Source organism: Hippichthys cyanospilos, chromosome 12, assembly GCF_059441005.1.
Source record: "Hippichthys cyanospilos isolate Australia breed blue-spotted pipefish chromosome 12, RoL_Hcya_1.0, whole genome shotgun sequence".
Lineage (NCBI taxonomy): Eukaryota > Metazoa > Chordata > Actinopteri > Syngnathiformes > Syngnathidae > Hippichthys > Hippichthys cyanospilos.
The window spans coordinates 4,237,868-4,255,392 of record NC_142380.1 but is presented as its reverse complement, the minus strand read 5'-3'; the positions used below and the strand labels follow the sequence as shown (position 1 = coordinate 4,255,392).

The 17,525-nt window shown below is 40.4% G+C and overlaps 1 protein-coding gene across 2 annotated transcripts in view; it reads left to right on the top strand.

The window, feature by feature from the left end:
* The window catches only part of prkacbb (protein kinase, cAMP-dependent, catalytic, beta b), a 40,349-nt gene that overhangs the window by 7,163 nt on the left and 15,661 nt on the right, over positions 1 to 17,525 (top strand). For both annotated transcript variants that reach the window (XM_088429024.1, XM_088429025.1), the window contains 2 exons: positions 8,590 to 8,665; positions 12,095 to 12,265. The gene's annotated coding sequence lies outside the window, so the exon portion shown is untranslated. The remainder of the gene's footprint in view (positions 1 to 8,589; positions 8,666 to 12,094; positions 12,266 to 17,525) is intronic.

The following is a 17,525-nucleotide window of genomic DNA, read 5'->3' as shown; positions in this document are numbered from 1 at the left end:
TTTCATCCAAATATTTGGCTTAGAAGTATCGAAAAACTCAGACACGCTAACTAACGTTGGACTAGAACTAGGAAATCGATGTTTCATTGTGGCCGTAAACGTCCTGAGAACATGTTGACGTAAATATTGTAAGACTTATTTTTGGGATAGTTTATTAACAGGAGTTTCCTCAAAGTATAGAATAACTTCATATGATGTGATCACTTTTATTAGGCAGGGGAATTTTACGGAGCGCTTGTTTCATCTTTCCACCGTGCAAGTAGGAATAAAAGTGACTGCAGGAGACCCAAGAAAGCCGTGATCATTTTGTAGAGGTTTTTTTTTTTTTCGCCTCATATAGGAGATCAGCCTTAAAAATTAAGTTTTCAGGAGCTCGAGTCGTTTCGCTTCCATTGCAACTCCCTGCAAGACGGCATTCGAAATGATAATGCTGCTCTTCAGAAATAGAGAGTTTTTTTGGTGGTAAAATTGAGGGTGTTGTTTTGAGTGACAAAATTCTTTCTGTTTCTGATAGCAGAGGTTCTCAAAGTAGGGTATAATTTGGGTTATTCATTTGGGTTATTAATAATATATACATTAGTTTTAACTTTATTTCAATTTATTTTAAATTGTGCACGTATTCATGACTCCATTAAATCAATTGATTCAACCAGTTTTATTATATTTTTAAAAATGTATCAGTTATTTGTCAAATTTACCCACGTAATCCATGTCATCATCAAAAAGCTTGATTATTTGGATGATTTACCCAGTTTGTTGTGAGGAGGCGTGCAATCTGCAGTTTTTAATTTTGTAAACTTCAGTATGGCTGAAATTATTTTTTTGTCAAATTGAATATGTTGGTAAAAGGGCCAAAAAGGGGCCCCTAACTCCCAAAAATTTGAGAACTCCAGTCTTATTGTACAGTATTGATATGCTAGTGCCAAATAACATTTTAACCAGATGACATAAAAGAGACCAAAGTTTTTTCTGTAAAAATAAATAAAAAAAAAATAATTCTAAATATTGGAATAATAATGCTAATTTTTGCTAGCCCATCTCTGGGGGCTTTTATTAAATATTAAGCCTTAAAATATCAGACTTGTGTTTAACTAAGTAAATTAGTTGGACTTTTTTTTTTTGCTTAAACGTCTCCTTTGTTTTTTAAATCAAGGAGTGACAGTAGCTTAAAGCAAAATAACTTTGCCTGCAATTTGTTAGCTTTACGTATCTACTGAACAAAGGAGACGTGCGAACTAGCTAACATTTCTCCAAATCAAAGTATCCTTTGATAAGGTTTGTGCATCTGAGGAGGCAGCAGAAAAAAATAAAATCTTCGCTCATATCATAATAGTCTCTCGTAAATCAAAAGCCCCGTATTTTCCCGCCCAACAAAATGTGCCTGCGCTAACGGTTAGCAATCAAAATTAGCATTAGTGCACTAAGTGACACGCATGGCTTCTTAATAGATATTTATGCCAACTGCTGAGTCACATTTAAATTGTCATTTTAAGTATCTAAAGGATGATTTATTCCCTATGATGCTCAGGTTTTCCTTAAGCATGTGCGACAGAGATACGCGTGACACGTGCTATCACGTCCAAGGACAAGTAAAATTTCATTCTCGAGACATACGCTTTATGGCCTCGCGGAATCTGAAGACTCAACCGGGCTGTACATCCTATTTATGTTGATGATGGCTTCTCTGTCGTGATTTGTCATCCCTCCGGGAAAGGCGCACTATATCTGGGACAAATCCCTCTTCACCCCTGCGGAAATGAGCCAACACAGAAAAGCTTCGCCTATGCCGATTTTCCACAGGCGCCCTGAAGGTCTCGCCACCCTATCTCAGGCGAGCCGGCTTCAAATTTGAATTATGCTGATTAGAATTCAACTGTGGTCAGAAGATTGCTCCCTCCAAATCAATGCCTGATGAGCGTGGCCTTTATTAAAAAAAAAAAGAGAGAGAGAGAGAGAGAGAGAGAGAAATTCAATTAAAATTGCAGCCTGACATGCAGGGTTTGGTAATGGTGGGTTGAGGGGACTGTTTCCTCATGTGCGTGAGCTGGTCAGCTCTGGATTTGGGCTTTAGGGGCTTTGCGAGCTTGTTAAAAAAAAAAAAAAATGCTCCCGTTCACTTTTCCAGCTGTAGCTTTTTCAACGGCGCATTAAGCAAACGATACCCTTGAAAAGACACAAGTGGGGGAAACAAGACATATTGCCTTCTCGTTTTTTGGTGACGTTTGGATGGGTGAAGAGCTGGTAAAAAGATAAAAGCCCTAATGACAATATCACAATACAAATGTGGAATTAACTGTCTTGGGGTTTCTTTTTTTTATGTTTGTTTTAAATTCACACATTACCATCGACCGTTAGCATATCACTATACAGTATATGTCAGTGCTCTTTTTTTGACCCTACTGATCACTTTGTAACCAACCAGGCTGACTAAAACGTGCAGCATTTGTAATTCTCATGGGGGAACATTTGTCAAAAAAGTACAGTTTAAGTAAAGTTAAATAAGTTGGTCACATATAAGTGTTATTTGGCCTTCAGTGTGTACAATAGTTTTTCACCGAGCAAAAAAAAAAAGTATACATCCACATGCTTTGTATTCCAATTTTCTGTTCGACATCTGAATACCAGCAATACTCAGTATTATATTGTTTTCGCAGAAAGCAAAAGCGAAATTGCCGATTTCCATTTCAGCACTCAAATGTCCCTGCTGTGCGTTTCCATCACTTGCTCACTTTCACGGTGTCGTTCTGTCTGGAAACAGACAAACGGCGGACGAATCAAACAAGTCTCGAATTTCGGCGCCGCCTAACGTTCACGACCTACGTACGAAGCGAGCGTGAACGTCAGACTCGAACGCCTCACGAGCGCCGCATCCATCTTCTCTGACATTGTCCGAGCGAGACGGGAGAGGAACTTTGGCCATCAGCTCTCCTCTCTGGACCTGTCCATCACTGTCAGCGTGGATCAGCGGTGCAGAACTCATCCTTCCTCTTAGACTGGCCCAGCTCAGTCTCACGACAGACTGATATTGCATCTGATTCCTAGCGTCGGGGGCCACGGTAGTGGGTGGCCACGAGAAAAGGTGCAATGACGGAGTTCTAAAAAAAAAAAAAACGGATGGCGGGCAGGACAAATTTGCACAAATCCCTCAACTCAGGTGGGAGCCCCTCACACCAGACGTTGCATGCGCAGGCCCACACTCTTGCTCTCGCTGTCCTCGCCACATGTGCGAATTCTATCACGAAGAGCCGAGCTTTCCACGGGACTCTTTCAAATAAACCACAACAGGCAGCAAAGCCGGATTCGCAACCTCCCACAGAGACATGGCGGAGGGGGACAGTCTGCGGAGAAGTGAGAGAGGGGGATTGGAATTTAATTAAAGCCTTAAAGCCCCCCGAGTCAAATATGAGACAAAGGGATGAGGTGCAAATGGAAAAAGGGGAGCCTTTGTTTGTCCGGTGGCTACCACCAGAAAATCATTGGCGGCGACGTCTGTGGAAGAGCCGCTTCAAAGTTTTTTTGATGGATGAACAACTGACTGAGGCATTGGCTCTTTCATCCCAGCTTCTTTTAATTATGTATGGAAAGCTTGGCCTTCAATAAGAGGCCAGGAGCGATGCTGACAAATATAGACGCCATGACACGTCCCGGGCGCCGGTCCAATCGATACATGGGCGGGTGACAAATTAAAAGAAAAAAAAAAACAAAACAAAACGAGCTTTAATCCGGCAAGGAGAAAAATGTGATCGCTCGAGAGAACTATGTGATCTCACTCGGTGGGGGGAAAAAAAAAAGCAAGGACGTATGACCAAAATGAATGAAATGACAAGCTGGTGATGATTGGATGTAATTCAAGTTGACTATAGAAAAGTCTGAAAAAGGGCGCGCGGATGTGAAGTGGCAGTTCGATAAAGCTTCTTGACAGCTTGCCACACGAAAGCCTGGAAAACGAAAGAGCAGTAGCATGCATACTAACAAAAAGGTTTAGCAGATGTTTTAGGCAAGAATTCGGATTTTATTCTCAGACTTCTGCGTTCAGTCCAAATTCGGATTTATGAAAATAGTCAGAATTTTTACTCTCGTTTTCGGAAATCTCTCAGAAATGGGTCGTCAGAATTCTCACTTTAGTTCTCAGAATTCTCGCTTCAGAATTGTGACGTCAGTCAGAATTCAGAGAGTAGTGAATTCTTGGAATAAAGTCAGAATTCTCACTTAGAATTCAGAATTCTCGCTTTTGGGAATTTTTTTTATCCTCCGAATGTTTTACTTTAAAATGAGAATTTTTATTACAATTTGACTTTTGACCACAGTCTGGATTTCTGAGATAAAACTGAGAATCCAACCTACAATCGTAGCTATTAGACATTTGAAATTAGTACAATTTTTATAATGGAACCATTTTGGGAATATTATTTTTAACCGCAAATATACTGATAACTTGATACCAAATTCTTGGTGTCTAAAACTGGAATCCTCAGTCCAATCCACGAGGTACAAATAAGCAGCATTAGCTTGGTGCCTTTTCAGTCCATTGCTAGTTTTTTTTTTTTTTTTCCCCTCTATAATGTACCTCCTTTGGAACTACATTGGTAGTATCTTGGTGTATTTTGCTCAAAAACGCCAGTAGATGGACTGTAATGTCTTTTATTTCGGGTTCACCTACCCCCAAAAAAGTGTGTCATAGCAATACACACGTGTATAAAACAAAACAAAGGCATACAATTGTTTGCAAAAGAGTCACAAAAACCCAATCTCACAATGTGTTTATTCGTTTTTTGTTTTTAATTTGTGCTCTTCTTGTCACTGCATCAAAAAACATTACATATGCTGATACCTGCACCCCTAAAGCCCCTTCACGTACCACCAGGTCCACTCCACTTTTTTTTTTTTTTTTGCAATACGAGTGAATCATTAAAGTCACTTCCGAAAAATCCATCTGTGTGTTTTCACATTGCCGACCATAAACGCAATTATGCAATTCCCCATATACAAAGTATATGGCCTTGTGATGGCATTCAAAGCTGCTTTTGGATCTTAAACATCAAGGGAATTTTGTGGGGGGGGAATCTGCAGAGTGACTTAAGAGTCGCAGGCCTGCTCCCCATCCATTGTATTCCAGTCAAGGTGGGGCACCCGGGATGGAAACCAGATTCAACGCTCCGCTTACTTTTCCACCTACAGCAAGGACGCGTAAATGCCCCCAGGACACGTTTTGCCGTCGGTTTGTAAAAACGAACTACTTTAAGCGGAGTAGCAGGAAGTTTTTCGGATGAAACCCATCCTTTGCATTCACGGTACCCTGGGAAAGAAGAAAAAAAAAAAAAGCGTGATAGCATTGGCTTGTGGCTTCGCGAGAGACTTGTCAAGGGGATGCGGGGGTGGGGCACCCTCTAGTGCACAAATCCAGATGTGGGTCAATGCCAAAAAAATTCCACAATCTCGACTCGCCCTGCCGGGAGGGAGGCTGCAAAACCGTGGCCGTGTAAATAACGTCAGCAAATCCGCCCCCCCTCCTCCCTGCGCTCCGATCCTTTTCCGTGAAGAAACTGGAGACATTTCAGACTGGGTCTTCAAACCGCTTGTCAGAAAAAAAATACTTTGACAGCAACAAGAAAGGGGGGCATCGGCCTCGTCAGGCATAATTGTTTCGGGCATTCGCACGATGCTAATAAAGCATTTCCAAATTGGTTGGGAGCGCTGCAAATCGTTCCATAATGACGCAGTCAAAAAGTCAAGATGTCTCGAACGGACCCTCTTTAAAGTTGTAACTGAGACTGTGTCCGGCTAAACGCAGAGGTCCCCGATCGTCTCTACGGCGTGGGAAGAAGAAAAATCTGTTTGTCATCCCAGAAATTGTGTTCGGGAAACACCCCGCACATAAAAAATAACCTTTGTCAGTCTCTCTCGCAACAAAGGTGATGTCTTTCCTCCCGGAGGGACGCGGCGAGGTGTTACCCCGGCCAGATGTTTCATACTTCCACGGTCATCTAATAAGAGATGATGCATCACTCAAAGGACGCCCTATTTGGGGAAAGCAGATTTGAGCACAAACTGCGGCGGGCGGCGGTGGGAAATGTGAGCCACATAAATGTTAATGTCGCGCTGTGGACTTCATATCTGGCCGCCACCCTGAAGCTTGGCGTTTTCGCTTCGTAAAATAGCAGGAGGGCGACATCTGGACTCTTTGTAGAAGCGTCATGAAATGGATCTACCAAAGACTCAATAATAAGTAATAATTACAGTTAGGTCTGGGAAAATGTGTCTTGAAAGTTGCACGAAAACTTGGTGGTTGATCGTCAACATTTGCTTCCAAAATGTAACATATTACATGTGACAGGTTCCTGCTAGAAACATATTTACTGTTATATACTATGCATACCATCAAATTTGAACATTTTCACTCCATTGCGATTCCATTCAACTTGGTTCTTGCATGACTTATATTGTGATATGCAGACCCCTGGGGTTACTTAAAATGCCTTTAGGGGATATGTGAGTTTTTAATAGCATTTCTGCAGCCACCAGCAAATCTAATTACAGTGGACCCCCAGGTTACAGCGTCCCTAGCTTACGTTTCTTTTTCATGTTACGAAGTGGAATACTTAGTTTTTCGTCCCCTTGTTATGGCATTTTTCCCGCCTTACGGCATCAACGACAATTACAGAATTAAACCAGAAGTAAAACCGATGATGTTGCACAATCTATTTTTTGGAATTTCTGACAAATTATACGGCATGTGTGTACAACTTACCACTTTAGATGTAGTTCCAAACTTTAATCAATAGGACACAGATGGCACAGCACTTTTTTTTTTCTTTTTCACTTTTAAACAACTATTTCCTATGAAACTTGTAACTGATATTTAATTGAATAAAATCACCTTCACAAATATTCGACAGTTTTAACATTGACGTGTGATTTGAAACTGCATCTGAAGTGAGGACAAGTGCATGTGGGGACAGGGCTGAGAGGGTGAAAAATAAGTTTTTAAATTTCTTCACATGGGCAACTTGCTTATTTTTAACTCTAATTTTTCATTTTCTTCTTGACTTGTGTTTGCTTTCAGAATGTATGCTATGATAGTGATGTTTTTCTTCGTCATTATAAAAGTGATCTTTATCTTAAGTGGCACAGATTCAACAACGGCATTTTCTAAAACCACTTTTCGACCAGCTTTCATTTAAACGGGGCCCCTCGCAAAATGTCTTATGTCACCGTCAGTGTCAAGCTATGAAGTGATGGTCCCCGAAATGAATGAAATCACTTTAGGTTATTTCCCGTGGGAGCAATTGTTTTGAATTCGTAAGTAATTAGAGGTGCGCCGGTTCCCGCACGGGGATTACGGGTTCGTTGAGGCCGCATTCATTTTCCTTATCAGTTTTCTCATTAAATGGGCTATTTGACATATTCTACATCCTATTAATTTGTCGTTTTTCACGCTTGAGAGAACTATATGTTGATGTTTGAAAGTCCTCACTTCTAAACTATGCAATATTTCATCTTGTCACACCCCAAAATGACGAAACACATACTTTTTTTTTTTTTTTTTTACTGTTATTTCTTCAACATTTTATGGAGCCAAACACTCCCAAAGAGCAGTTTGCAGCTGCTGAACCATTCAGACTAAATAAGAGCCAAGAGATTAGTTATTTTGTGAGATTTTTAGGTAAATGTTTTATTTGTTAAGTCAACATCAGTGGACTTTCACAATAGTAAAACTGTGTAAAGCCAGAACCACTATTAGTATCACATATATAGGATTTGTATACAATTAAGATTTTATTGGTCTGACTGTTATTGAAATGCAAAAATGAGTCTTTGACCGAACATTAGCTTGCACATGGCTGCTTCTAAACCTTTTTTTAAAGTTTTTTTTTTGTGTTAAATTTCTTTGAAGCTGCATTCAAAAACATCATCTCCTGAAGCAGTGATAGCCGTGCCCCCATTTGAGAACCGCCGGGTTACACGGTATAATAAAGAATGTTTCTAAAAAGTCAAGGTCATTCGATGAAACCCAAATCAATTACAAGAGTAAAGCAAATTCAAAGTTGCAATAAACTGAAGGACGGATAAAATTAACAGTAAATAAAAGTGGTATTACGATTGTCGGGCACGGATCAGGAAGCTGCCTCCGGAAAAACGAATGCAATGAATCCTTAATGTTAGCGCCCACACAACTGTATATGTCATGCTACATGCTTGAAGGTTGCCAGCCAATCAGAAGGCACATTATACGCGCTTATGGACAGTTCGTTCTTCAATGAACCTAGAGAAACCAATGCTCGCATGAGAACTTACACCCATCCACACAAGAAGCGAAATTTCGAACCCGGAATCCGAACTGTGAAGCAGATGCGCTCACCACTAGTTCCCTGCGCTGCCATCATTAGACTTCACAAACGGCATTTTCATGAAGTGCTATCGAGTTAATTGCAGGCAGCCGGAGTATCCGCGGTGCCTCTTTGACGCAAATAGCTGCTGAATTGAGGCCTAAACAAAGTGTAAAGCCTGGCAGGCACGCATGTGACATGTATGAAGCGTGGCATGTCAACATGACTGCTTGGATTTACCCCCGTCTCCTTCCCACCGCAGTTTGGGCCAGTCGCCGAGGTTGATGAACTTCCCTGGAAAGTGTTGCAGGTCCCTGCCAAGTTTGTGTCACCTTCAGGTACGTCTCCATTTAACGTCCCGCGCCTATAAGTGGAGCTGGCTGCCACGCGCCGCCTTCACCTACGTGTGGAATTAGAATGACAGGAGAAAGAATGCATTCAATTCGGGCACACGTCAGAGTAGGGAAGCAGGAAACTAAAAAATGTCCCCCACACATCCAACCCCCAACCCCTTGTGTTTTTGCATTAGCCATGTAATTGCACGTTTGTGTTACTGCTTCCTATTCAAATATTTAGAACGTTCGACATAAACACGAGAAATGTCATGACTTGAAAGCGCTCAATGCATCCATGCACCACTATACGGTGTGTTTTCCTAGTGGCTTTCTGCAAGAACTAGTTGAAACTTAAGTCAGTTTTCATATCAGTTTTCCTATCCAAATACTTCTAAAATATTAATTATTATTATCAATATTGAGTAAATTAAGGTACCCCAGAGTCAAAAGTACATATCGATCTTTATCTATCTATCTATCTATCTAGCTAGCTAGCTAGATAGCTAGCTAGCTAGCTAGCTGGCCTGCTAAATAGCTAGCTAGATAGCTGGCTTGCTAGCTAGATAGCTATATTGAACTATCTATCATGCTAGCTCGCAACCTATCTTATCTAGATGTAATTTTATGAGTACATATAACTGGCCTGCTAGATAGCTAGCTAGATAGCTGGCCTGCTAGCTAGATAGCTATATTGAACTATCTATCATGCTAGCTCGCTACCTATCTTATCTAGATGTAATTTTATGAGTACATTTATGAGTTGGCTGGCTAGCTATCTGGCTAGCTGGCCTGCTAGATAGCTGGCCTGCTAACTAGATAGCTATATCGAACTATCTCTCATGCTAGCTCGCTACTTATCTTATCATGATGTAAATCTTTGTGCAGAAATGTTGGCTTTAAACCTGCAGTAGTTTAATCAACATCATTTTTTACAGCATTGTGGCAGGTTTGAACTCAAGAAGTGTATAAACATAGAGGTGACAGGCCCTTAATGTATTTGCTGCAGTCTCAGGGGAGTCATCGGCTTCGACTACCGATGTGTAATAGCCACGCGATATGAGGACATTTTACGCGACTACGATAGCCGCACTATCTATCTCTCTATATCTCTAGCTCTAGCTCTATATATCTCTCACTTTTGCTCTCTTTCTTTACCCACCCTCCATCTTGCTCACCTATCCTTGTGAGACCCAATGGTGCCCACTGTTGTGTCCATTTTGTCTCAGCAAGCTAGCATAATCAACTGGGACCCAACCAACCCTGAGTAATCATTGGAAAGGCCAAGATGTCCTCTACTGAGCGGACTTATACGGGTAGCTCAAATGCGTCAAAAAATATAGACCAAAAACTAATGTAGACTACAGTGGATACAAATGTTGGGTCTCTGGATGCTTTAAACAGAAAACAAAGCCAAAGAACAAGCAAAACCTTCCTGTGTAAATGCATGTTGTGGTTCTCTATTTGTATTAGAAACACAAAACACCGCAGACGTTTGTCCTGCTTTCTTCCCGCAATAGGTTCAGTTGCAACTTTCTTGTCACACAAGTTCATTTCCGTCACTGTTACTCTTCTGTATTTGCAATCCAAAAAAGTAAAACACTAGTGCTTGCATACCAGCATTTTGTCTTGCCTTATTATTGTCAAGTAGCCCTATTGTACAGAGCAGCCAGGAAACAGACATGTCCCGCTTTCACTTTTCATCTCCCTCTCTCCACAGTTTAATTACGCAATTTGAGTTTGGGTGATTTAAAAAATAAAAAAAAAAAATGCTACACAAAATCAATAGGAGTCTTGAAGCAGAAACTGCCTGCCTAGCCAGGTAAGATATTGCACACAAGAGCCCAACAAGCAATTCACACAAGCTATCATCCCTTCCGAGGTCTATTTCAAATTTGTTTGTGGGAAGGAAACGTCGGGATCCTATTTAATTATTACCGTCAAAGATCAAACGCAATAAACTTGCTATTAGAATCCGCTTGCCATCACAAGTCTACCGTATTTGTTTTGCGCATCAACGCAATCAAATACTACATGTCACATATTGCCGCATACTGCTCGGTTTTGAGATCGTGTTGTTGTTGCCGCTCGGTTATTGCGGCGCAGTCATCAAAGTTAAGGGGGCGAAAAAACAGCCACAGTCACTCAATTGCTACTCCGGAGCCAAAAAAATATCAATGCGTCAAAACTGTCAAATCCGTCAACATACGCACAGCGACGGCGCCATCCGCGTTGGTTCATCAGTTCAGCGTTAAAAAGACGAGAAAGGAGAAGATTGTGACACGCTGGCTGACAGCTGTCTGACATAAGTCATGTTGGTAGATATACATAGCGGAACCTCAAGTTGCAAACTTTTTGGGTACGGTGAGCTAATTTGTATTCCAAAACATTCATATATTTAGGTAATGTTTCCTATTAAAATGAATAGAATTGAAATTAACCTGTTCCAGTTACACTTGTTACATTTACCTCTTTTTCTTTCTTTTTTTTTGTGCAATCAAAACAAAGTGTGCATTACAATAAAACACCCATAAAAACAATTATTGATTGTTCATTATTATTCATCATATATTATTCAGTAGCTCCAAAAGATAGTGTAACATCATCAGGTTTTTTTTCTGGCTCGTCTGCCAAAATATTGCTTCACTAATTACAACCCACATCTGTATTAAACTTATTAAAAACAAAGGCATCCAATGTTTTTACAAAGAAGTCACTAACAATTCAGCACTCAGTTGTTCCACTTAATTTGCTCTTAATTTGAAAAGACATTTAAAAAGCATCACAGTTGTTGATTTGCTGATACCTGCAAAAACTTGAAATTTCATTTACACTGAAGTGCCCTCATGTCCCCCCAGGGGTCCTATTACTCCCACTCAAGATTTTTTTTTTCTAATCAATATTCAATCAACTTAAGGTAAGACTATGTAAATGCTCTGCCTAAATTTTACTGTATATATATATATATATATATATATATATATATATATATATATATATATATATATATATATATATATATATATATATATATATATATATATATATATAGTCAAACATAAAAAGGATCATGTTTTGAGACAGACATTGTACTTTTGGGGAAATGACGCCAACATCCATAAACAACCAGTCGAATTACAATCCAAAAAGAAGAAAAATATTTCTTTTGTGTTTTTCTGTGAAATGATTTATTATGTATTAAACATCTGAATGTGCTTGAGTGCGACTTAGTCGGGGGGGGTCTGTGCAAATTCTGGAACTGGATTACTTCCAGCCAATTCAGAATGAAGACTTTTATTTTTTATTTTGTTTAATAAAACATCGTTCCCTGTGACTGCTCGTCGAGGAGTTAGTTACCCCAACCGCACAGCCATAAATAATATTTTACTGAGCGTATCTGCTTCTATCTGATATCTACCCTTTTAATTCTCCCAGCAAAATCCCATATCTGCATGATCCTGCAGACGTAAGCCAAGTGGGGAGAATACAGATGAGACGAAGAGCGCCTTTCTTCGCTGCCAGGACCTCCTCGAACGACACGGAAACACACGGTGACCTTGGCTGATTAAACACTACGAGAGAATGCACGCAAAGCGTCCACAAAAGGTGCTGCGAAAGATTTTTTTTGTTATTAAATATTCCATTCTTTGTAGAGTGATATGTATGCATGCGATGCGTTGGATTTATAGATCAATGCAGTTTCATTGCTTGTCGCCCGTGGGATTTTATGTCATCATTCATTTTAATGAGCGGGGCCACAAAGATCGCGAGCCGAGTGCAAACACTACCACCACACGGTTTGCTCGGGGACGACATGCAAACTAGGCAAGGTTACAACGAGCGTTGACTAAAATAGACGGGAAACAGTTTAGCCTTAATCGCACCTGAGACGTTTTACTCTGCTCGATTTGCATGACTTTATATGACTTCACAGTGACATTTTGCAGTTTTAATCAGTGCTGGTTTTGAAATATTTATGGTGCTTTTATTTGCCTGGGGTGCTATTTCGAAAAAGAAAAAAAAAAAGAGTGTGCTACCAGAGGCTGTTTTTGACAACAGAGATGCTTCCTTGTCGCCCTAAACGCTATTGTTCTCTACTGCCACTTTTGGCTTTGTGCTAAAGTACAAATGTTGGCGTTCTATTATCCCAGATAAGACTGCAAGATAGTGTAAAATCTTTTCACTTGATGCATGGTCTGGAAAAGATGGGATTTATTTTATTTATTTATTTTTTTTCCCGGCGGGAATAGAAGGAGCGGTTGCATTGGGAATGTGTTTAATGGGGGGGAGAACGTGTTGTTTACTTGGAATGACTGGAAAATTAATGAGATGGGAATCAAAAACTGCTTTTAAGTAGCACTAAAGTAAAAAAAAAAAAAAAAAGCTAACTTTTCATGCTAGATCCTCCATGTTACCAATAAACGCTGCTCTTAAATTGTTGACTTCTTGATTCAGGAATGTCAGTATCAAACATTTTGGTGCACCAGATAAAACCACAAATTCGTATGAAATCCTTTTACTTGCCGCTTGATCAGGAAATTATGTGTGAGGAAATGTGTTTTTTTCTTCTTTAGGTTTTTTTTGGGGGGGAGAGTGCACTGGGAGTGTGTTGTTTTTGTGGAGGCGTTTACTTAGGGTGATTGGAAACTTAAGATCAGAATCTGACCATAGAACATCAGCTTTTGCATAGCAATTAACTCTGGCTGCTCTTTTCAGACCCTTCTTCACCCTATTATTTGGAAAAACAAATACTGTAAATGAGTGCCTGGGATTGAATGTCTGGATTATGTAAAGACTGATAAACATGTCTTTGGCTTTGAAAAAGTTCAGTTAAGAATTAAAAGATAAGGCCATTGCACAAAATGTGTTTTGCGACCGTGTGCATTTTGCTACCTGTGCCAACGGTTAATGTTCACCTCCTAAATTGGATAAGGAGCTTATTTATTAATGTTTATTCAACACAAAAATAATCAATTTGATAACTGTATTTGAATAAAAATGGATCTTTGATTTATCGTTTTAAAAAATGAATTTATGACGTCTATATCCGTCAATGGCAGTGAACGAGTATTAGAGTAATCCTTAGTTGCAGCATGAATCTCAATATTGTCTAAATCATCCTAAAGTAGAGGTTCTCATTGAACAGTGACAATATACTGGATATTTCTCGACTCGTCTCTGGTGTTTGTGTTGCCACTCGGCTTGGACTGATCCCGGGTTTCATTTCATAGCAGATTGTTGTTCCTTTTGAAGCTTTCGCTTACCACATGGTGGCAGTGGAAATAGACTCCGTTAATACCTGGAATATCTTCCCGCCGTGGCTGCACGGGGCCCCTGCAGCCCATCAGCGAGATTGGCGAGGAACAAAGAAGGAAGTGTGTAAGCGAGACGGTGCCTGGCATACGTCTGTATTCAGCGGGGCTTTATGAGCCTTTCATCCCGCTCGGCTCTGATCCTTCTCGGCCTTAATTGCGATGGCGGGGGACGCGGGAAGCTCAGCTCTGAAGAGAGTCAAATAAATGACACTCATATTTTTCAGATTTTGTCATAAGTTAAGGTGGCTGTGCAGACCGCCGCCCCCTGCTAACCGCTAATCCCCCTCATCCGCGGGAGGCGTGATAAGCACGGTTGAAAAGAGCAATAACGCCAATGCAGTCGCGGTCACATCTTGTTAAAGGTCCGCGCAAGCGTATGCAGGGGATAAATATTTGGAACCCGGGCGGTTTATTCACTCGTTACAGACCGCAAGCCGCCGCCTCCATGCCAACAGAGTCATTTGTCGTGCACTCAGACAAATGAGGGGGTGAGGCTTCTGCGCAGTGGCGCAAAGAAATGTCAGAAGTTTGGCATCTTATTCAAAACTTGCAGTGGAGATGAAAAGAAAAAAGCAGGAGTCATCTGAAGGGACCTGTTCTTCACAAAATAAACTTGGATTTTTTTGTTTTTTTACAGTCGTAAGGGTCCCAGAAGTTGCCTGCCCCTTGTGCTTTTTTTTGGCAGTTATCAAAAAAAATAACACTTTTAAAATATTATAAAGAGTTGATGACAAGATTTCAGAAACTGAAACATAAATAAGTCTACATTGGATATAGATTAGTCAGAAGAGGGATATGTAAGACTTACATATCGCACCTTACATTGTATTGTTACTTACATTGAAAGTAGTACTGTATTTTCCGCACTATAAGGCGCACCCTCAATTAATGACATATTTGAAAACTATTTCCATATATAAGGCGCGCCAGATTATAAGGTGCACCCTCAATTAATGACATATTTTAAAACTTTTTCAATGACAATATAGTAATACTCAAAGTAATAACAATAATAACTCAAATAATAACTCTAAACTCTCAATAGCATAATAACTCAATGTCAATATGAGCAACCTTGTTCAGCTGTAAACACTAAAGAAACAGGTAAAGTCTACTTTATCACTTCATTCCCCATCTACCAATCCAAATCTTTATATCGATCCATATATATAAGGCGCACCTGATTATAAGGCGCGCCATCAGCTTTTTAAAAGAAATTAAGGCTTTTAGGTGCACCTTATAATGCGGAAAATTCGGTACATGAAATTAAGTTTGATTAACTAATTAACTATTTTCACAGCTCACCTGTTTTCTGTGACCGCCTCAAAATGAGCCACGATTAGTCATTACTTGTTATCTGAGTTTCGTCATGTGCTGGCAAGTTGAGCCATGATTGGTCCTTACCTAATACCTGAATAACAGTGATGTCATTTTCATTCAACAACAAGTGGCAAAATGGCCACCACCTCTGAGAACAATTTTGGGTTGACTCCCAACTTAATGGACTTGTTCACTTTGTAGTAAAGCTATGATGCAGAAGAACATCTCATTGGCAAAAATAATCTTCCAGTGTGGGATTATGGCACCACCTGTTGCCTTGGTATACTCTGGAAATCCTGCGCGGACATCGGAAATAAAAAATTGAGAACATAATTTTGAAGTACATTTATATACTATACGTACACTTGATGGCACCACTTCGACTGGCTGCTATTTTTTAATTTAGCTTGACATGTTCAAGGACAGAGAAGAAATGAATCCTTCAAGACGGACAGGTTTTGCAAACATCCTGGAAATGAGAATCGGTCAACGTCGCACACTCCAAAGGAAGGCCGGGTATTTGATCTCAATTTTAATGATTCTGTTGTTAGTGATTCACGACACGGGCTGCTGCGAGTCCATTTGATGCATTCTGTCTGAAGTGAGGTTATCCCTAGGAGAGGTCTACCTGTGGCCTCTGTCCCCGAGGCAAAATCAAAACCCCCTCAGGCGTGTGCTTGTTTTTCCACTTCCCCACCGAGTCCTTGCTTACTATCCCACCACCAACTTGGAGGGAAATGAAACTTTTGTTGTTCTTTTAAATTATTCATTGCTGATTTTCGGTACTTTTGTCTTTCTTGTGCTAATTATGCCAAAAAGTGTTTCAAAGCGTATTCTAGGTGGTGCAGTCAATGCTCAGATCTAAATATGGGGAGAAAAAGGTATTTCTGGGGTTAACCTTGATGAAACCCTCGGTAAGATTCTCGCTACATAATGAGTTGGGTTTGTTTTGCTCTCATTGTTTACCTGCAAATCTATTATTGGCTTTAATAAGGCACAGGTACAAGAAAGTTACTTTGGACTGACTTTTGGAGTGGAATGACACTCGGTAAAAGGTCAAAAGAGGAATTTATATATATATATATATATATATATATATATATATATATATATATATATATATATATATATATATATATATATATATGCAGCATCCTGTTCCAGCAGCCTCCGATGGAGTAGAGCAGTAGCTAGCTAGCTAGCTAACTACTGCAATCGCAAATTTTCTGGCCTCCCGCTTCTCCTTGTGGTTAAAAGTCGTCATCTCTGCCACCTGGCTGCTAGAAGGTGTGAATTTAAAAGTGCCATTTTAGGCTTCAAAAAGTCTTGCAGGCCTTCATGAGCCCTATGGTGTATAAAATGGCTGCCTTCTTCGCTTATGAGCTTCGCTGTAACTTCCTTCCCTTGCTACCTGTTTTTGAGACTTTTCCTTAAATGTTTTTCAGGTAAAGTCCTAGAAAAAACAAAAAAACTAAGCACTCGACATACAGTAAAAGGTCTGATGTCTTCCTAGGTTTCTTCACTTGCTGCCTGTTTTTGTGTGACATGCCCCGAATTGTGTCTCAAATAAGCTAAAAGCTAAAAGTCAAGGCTTTAATCACATCAAAAATGTTTTATTCAAAATCTATCGCGCATAAAGACAAAATCAAAGACTTCTGGACTGTATTACCACAACTGGCGGGGGGGAAAAAAAGTGATAGATTACCTGTCAGATGTCCATTTCCATACTCGTATGACGTGAACGCGGTAGTTGTCCAGAAGGCTGAAAAAATACATTCATCAACCCCCAAATACACCACGGGTTCAAGCTCAAAGTTCACAGTCAAAATGCATTGTTGGTGTTTTTTTTTTTTTCTTTTCATTGTTTGGATCTGCGAGTCCACGCGCGGCCTCTCTTAGTGTTTTGCATGGTCTCACGTTGGCTTTCTAAAGCATCGCGACCGGTGTCGCGTCTTATCAGCCTCGGCCTTGCGCACACATGCGCACACGAAGGCTGCGCAAATCCACGGTGCGAGTTTTAATATTCTCCCGGGTCACCGGCGGGGCTGTTTGCATTCGCTTTGAAGGATTTATGTCAGTTCGCTTACTGTCCGGGACTCCAGAGGAAGGACGGCGGATGGAAAAGAGCGGAGGCGAACCCGAGCGCCCCCAAGCTCCGAGCGGACGTTTAAAAGAGCTTACTGCTGTAGCTTTCACTTCGGCTTTGATTGTCTCGCCTTTGATCTGGCTCG